Source organism: Dermacentor andersoni, unplaced genomic scaffold (genome assembly GCF_023375885.2).
Source record: "Dermacentor andersoni unplaced genomic scaffold, qqDerAnde1_hic_scaffold ctg00000033.1, whole genome shotgun sequence".
Lineage (NCBI taxonomy): Eukaryota > Metazoa > Arthropoda > Arachnida > Ixodida > Ixodidae > Dermacentor > Dermacentor andersoni.
Window position 1 is genome coordinate 2,600,487 of NW_027314755.1, and position 6,105 is coordinate 2,606,591.

Below are 6,105 nucleotides of genomic sequence, written 5' to 3' on the forward strand. Positions count from 1 at the left end.
AAACAGTTCTTGATAACGATGGCTTGTGCAAGTGGGGAGACTTACATATTACCACAAGTATTCAGTCAGCATTTAGGCAAAAAATTTCAGCAATCCTTTAAATGCTTTCATCTAAACATCCGCTCAGTTTCTAATAAGAAAAACGGCCTCTCCTTGTTTTTTGAACAGCTTGGGCAATCATTTGATACGATACTGTTAACAGAAACATGGTCAATGAACGATGCAGATATTTTCCGTATCCCAAATTATAGTACCTTCTACTTAAATCGGTCATACTCTCGAGGAGGCGGAGTTTGAATCCTGGTAAAGGAAGTATTCGAGTGTGACTTACTGCCCGAACTTTCCGCAACAACAACTGACTATGAAATTCTAGCAATAAAAATGCATAACACCGCTATTATAGTGTGTTATCGCCCTCCCAATGGCAGCGTTAGCAATTTTTTTGATAAATTAGAAGACATCTTTCAGTTTGTTAATAAAAATCTGCTTGATTTAATTTTCGGCGGGGACATCACTATTGATATGATCCAAAACGATTCCCAAACTTTACAATTAGATATTTTACTGAAAATGAATGCTTTAGCGAATGTAATAGACTTGCCCACTAGAGTTACTGAATATTCATCATCTTTAATTGATATTTTTTTCACAAATATGATCCCTGAAAAAGTTAAGGCGGGTCTATTTGCCTATGACCTCAGTGACCACTTGCCTATATTTATTTGCGCCAAAGGGCACATTCGAGAGAAGGCAACGCAGCCAATGCAGCAGATGCGAAAAATAACCCCGCGCAATTTGTCTATATTTCGGGAACAAATAGAAGATGCCTGTTAGGATGATGTATATAAATCCAACGAAGAAAATGGGGCCTATGAAAAATTTCTTCACATTGTCAAATCGATATATGAATCTAGCTTTCCCCCAGTGCGCGTTAAGCCAAGGAAAAAAATTCGGAAACCATGGATTAACTCTGAGCTTCTCAGACGTATCGCGCATAAAAATGTTCTCTATGGCAAGTTTATTTCAACTAAAGATATCGAATTATTCCGCCAATTTAAAGTGTGCCGTAATCGCCTCGATAAAGATATAAAAAAGGCTAGGCGAGAATATTTTGCAAATTTCTTTGCAGCAGCTGCTGGATGCTCTGAGATTATGTGGAAAAGGCTCAGCTCTGTATTAAGGCATCATCCACCTATCAGTAAACTTCTTGAATTAGATATTAATGGTATATAATTATCTGGGAAGCGGCTTGCAGATACATTTACTACATATTTCGCAAGTGCAGGTAATACGCCTATGCTACCAAATGATCTTAGTAATATTCCGGTTAATAGCAAGACTATTTTCCTTAAACCTGTAGGTGAAAACGAAGTAAGCCACATAATTAAAACTCTAAACAGCAGCAGTGCGAAAGATATTGACCGGTTACAGATAAAACCTTTAAAATACGTTGTCGATATTCTGGCTCCATGCATTGCATATATTTTCAACCTTTGTCTCAGTCAAGCTATTTTTCCCAGTAAAATGCAAGAAGCACGCATTAGTGTCCTATATAAAACAAGGTGACAAAAATGACATGAGCAACTATCGTCCAATATCAATTCTCCCTATGTTCTCGAAGGTACTTGAGAAAATAATGTTAAATCGGCTTATGGATTTTGAGCTAAAACATAAACTTCTAAATGAATGCCAATTTGGCTTTCGCAAAGGCCTCAGCACGGAGTGTGCCTTACTTGCTCACAAAGAGTTAATTTCAAGGGCAATTGATGAAGGAAAACTGGTTCTGGGGTTGTTTCTAGATTTTACAAAAGCATTTGATTGTGTCAATGATTGACTTCTTATTAGGAAACTCCTACGTTATGGTTACCGCGGTAAGGCTGCATCCCTCATCACATGTTATCTAGAACACCGCAAGCAAAGGGTCGGTATGAATGGTGAACTCTCTAGTCCACTGGCCGTTTCTTGTGGCGTGCCACAAGGCAGTATTTTGGGCCCTTTCCTCTTTAATTTATATATTGATGATATCATTAGTATCAGTATCAAGGCAAACTATATAATTTACGCCGATGATACTAGCATATTCGTGATAAGAAAGTCGGCGGATGAATTAGTTGAGGAAGCAAACTTAATTCTTCAAAAATTGCATGAATGGACACGTAAAAATTGTCTTAAAATAAACACAAACAAAACAAAAGGAATAATTTTTTGAAGCAAGAATAAAAGCGTAATAATTATTACGCCTATATTGCTAAATTCAACGCCTATCGATATAGTTCCGTACTTTAATACTTTAGGTGTTATCTTTCAAGAAAACTTATCTTGGGATATGCACATAAATTCCTTGGCGGCAAAATTATCTCTAATAATCGGGCTTGTTTACCGTAACCGTCATATACTGCTAACAAAAATGATGCTGATTTTCAACACACTGTTTCTTTCTAGTCTAAACTACTGTCACTTAGTTTGGGCTACTACCACACAGGGAAATTTGGAAAAACTTTATGTACTGCAAAAAAAATCCTACGAGTCGTAGAAAAAGTTCCAAAATATGTTCATACATGTGAATTTTCTATAAAATACAATGTAATGCCAATTGCCAGTATGTACGATTATAGACTCTGTAGAGCGTACAAACAAGAAATAAAAAATGGAGCCAGCTTTTTTAAGAACACTAGCGGATTTAAAAATCAACATTACAGCATATACGACCAGGTCCAGAGAGTTTTCGGAAGTAGAAACCGTCAGAACGACATACGGACAACAAAACTATTCGTAACAACCTACCAAGATTACTGATTGCGAAACCGCTGGATTGGAAAATACCTCTTTTAAAGCTCTGTATACTTATTTCTGCCTGAACTAGATTGTTTCCCTGGCGTTCGCAAATTTTTCCTTATCGAAAACAACTAGTCCCATTGTACGAGGTGTGACACAAAAAAAAAAGAGACTGATCTAATAACTTATTGTACTAACTGAATCAGTTCTGTGACATTATCACCTTCAAAGTAGTCCCCTTCAGCATTCACACACTTCTGCATTAGGTGCTGCCATTGCTGGTAACCGGTCTGGAAGGAGGTTTTTGGAAAGCTCTTCAGGAGATTCTCCGTTTTTGCCTGAACCTCTTCAACTGACGTGAAATGGGTTCCCTTTAAGAAGATTTAACTTTAGGAAGTAAATCAAAGTCGCATGGAGCCAAATCAGCTGAATAAGGAGGATGCCCCATCACAGTAATGTTTTTGCTGGTCAGAAACTGCTTGACAGATAGGGCTGTGTGAGCGGGTGCATTGCCCTGGTGCAACAGCCATTCATCACTCATCAACTGTGACCTTTCTTTCCTAATTTCTTCATGAAGTCTTTTTAGTACTTCAATGTAGTAGTGTTGATTAACAGTCTGACCCCTGGGAACCCACTCAATCATTACAATTCCATTAATGTCGAAGAAGACAATTAACATTGCCTCGAATGTTGCTTTTGACATGCGTGCGTTTTTGGGTCTTGGGGATTCTGGAGACCACCACTGCATTTACTGGCACTTACTTTCTGGGTCATAGGTAAAAATACATGTCTCATGACATGTTACAACAGATTCGAAAAAATTTGGCTCGTTTGCAATGAGTTCTAACATGTCCACACACACGTCTTTACGGCACTGTTTTTGATCAACGGACAGAACTTTTGGAACAACCTTCGCACAAATCTTCCTCATGTGTAATTCGTCCGATAAAATGCGTCGAACAGCTTTCCTATCCAAGTGAACCGGCTCCGCCACTGCACGAACACTTAGTCTTCGGTCACCACTGATCACATCACGAACTTTGGCAATGTTTTGGACTGTAATCGCTGACCTTGGGGCCCAGCATGTTCATCGTCTTCCACGCTGTCCCTTCCCCCTGAAAACCGCTTATGCCATTCAAACACACGTGGACTAGATAAAGTTACACCTTCATAAGCCTTGGTTAATATTTGAAATGTTTCTGTGGCTGATTTTTTAAGCTTCGCAAGAAATTTGATGTTGATTCCCTGTTCGGTTTTTACATCAGACATTTTTCCGGCATGATGCAGTTGCACATGTTCACTCAATGACGCAGCACTCCCAACTGGCATGATCGATTCCGTCGAAACTGGACGCATGAATAGAGGAGGTGTGTGGGATTACGTCAGCAAAACAGTTGTTGCCAACTCCACTCTTTTTTCAAACTACACACTTAGTCTCGTTTCTTTTGTGTCACACCTCGTATAGCTCATATTCTTGACTTTCATTTGTTTAGTTTGTATGAGAAATGTTATTGTTACAGCTTGTGTTATGATTATGTCTTTCTCACCCTCGTGCTTTTTGAACAGTTGCAATACCGTTGTGCCTATCATTGTTTTTTATCCTTATTGGTTAGATATGTTTTTTTTAATATGACCTGTTAGAGCACATTTTTTTTTCTTCATTTGCTTCGCATGGTTCGCGATGCTCAATATTGTGTAAAGTACATTTGTAAACAATGATGTACTACCTTCGTGCTCGCTAACGCCGCGCAAACGCCAATGTGGGGGCCTGCGGCTTCGTCAAGCTGTCCATGTGGCAGCTTTTTGCGCATGCCCCTCGCGTCATGTACTGATGCAAATAAACGTCATTGTCAAACGTCATTGTCAGATAACGGCCTCAATAAACACAACATGTACAGCCACTTCCGACGCTTCAGCAGTCGCGATAGCAATCAGACACAGCGATAGCACCAGGCACTCTGCACTCATTAGCTCCGACTCTCAAGCAGCATGCAGAATGTACAGTGCTCACGGAATGAAACGCGTCTATTTAGGGCTAACTAATGCGCATACTTTCGTTTCTACCGGCTGCAGTTCCTATCGCATCGACGTAATTTTGGCGCGTGCACTTAGATCGAAGTCAGCGTCACCTTTGGTGACCACATTCGTGGTGACATGACATGGTACCCTCGAGTACTTTGCAAATATGCGGGGTTATACTAAAGGCTGCCTGTCGCATTTCATTCCGTGAGCACTGTACATGCAAGGCAGGTCGCCACGAATCGCGCTGAGAATCTTAGGCGACGCACTCCAAGAAGAACATGCAATCATATGGTGTCCAGGACACGAGGGAATCCCAGGCACGGAGAGGGCACGCTCCTTAGCTCGAGCACTCACAACCCGAGCGTGGAACCACAGCCCTTTCCAAGATAGTCCACTTACAGGCCGAGACATCCTCGAGCACCGTCTCACGAGAGAGCGCCTTGCACCCCCACATCGGCAACTGGGGGTGCAAGAAGCCCACGCATACAGAATACAAACACACACCTATCCCCACTTGGGAAGGGCACACCACATGAATTCCACCCTACGTGCCGGCATTTGTCCATGGTGCGGTGCATGGCCGTCACTACCACATGTGACGTGGGAATGCACAAAAAGACCACAGGAAGCAAACTCGCCTGAGATGCTTACCTACAGTAGGGAGCCGTGGGAGATCCTCCTTGCCCGGCCGGGGCTAGGGGCCGAAAGGCGCCTCTTGGAGCAGGGCAGGCGGAGGGAGTAGCCAGTGTCACTGGTGTCCTAGAATAGGGGACCCAAACAGCCACTTCCCTCCCACCCTACCCTTTCCCTTCCCCTCTTCCCCTAAGAATAATCAAGTTCCTCCTCTTCCTCCTCCTCCACATAAGTAGCACAGATGTCCATGAAGGGTTTCTTTCTCTGCGAAACCATATCGCTCAGTGCTTTATCCCCGTGCATGCTTTGGCGGTGATGACTCGGACCTAAGTTTCCAATAAAGGATAGATTACATATTTCGCAAACGAAAGCTCCGTCTCCACAACACGAGTTGAGATAACGGTTGAGATTAAGTCTGTGCTTCAATGGTTTACTGCATTTATGGCAGGTGTGGCGTTTGTCGTCTGTGTCAGTGTTACGGTGTTTACGGAGATCTGTCATCCGCACGAATGAGTTACGACATCTTTAGCAAGTGTAGGGTTTCTCGCCTGTGCGCATTCGCTTATGAACATCTAGATGGGCGTATACTACCGGAATAATTGATCACATATATGGCACTTGTAGGTTCTCTCATCTGTATGCATGCGTTTATGGACACCTAGGTCATCAGAACAC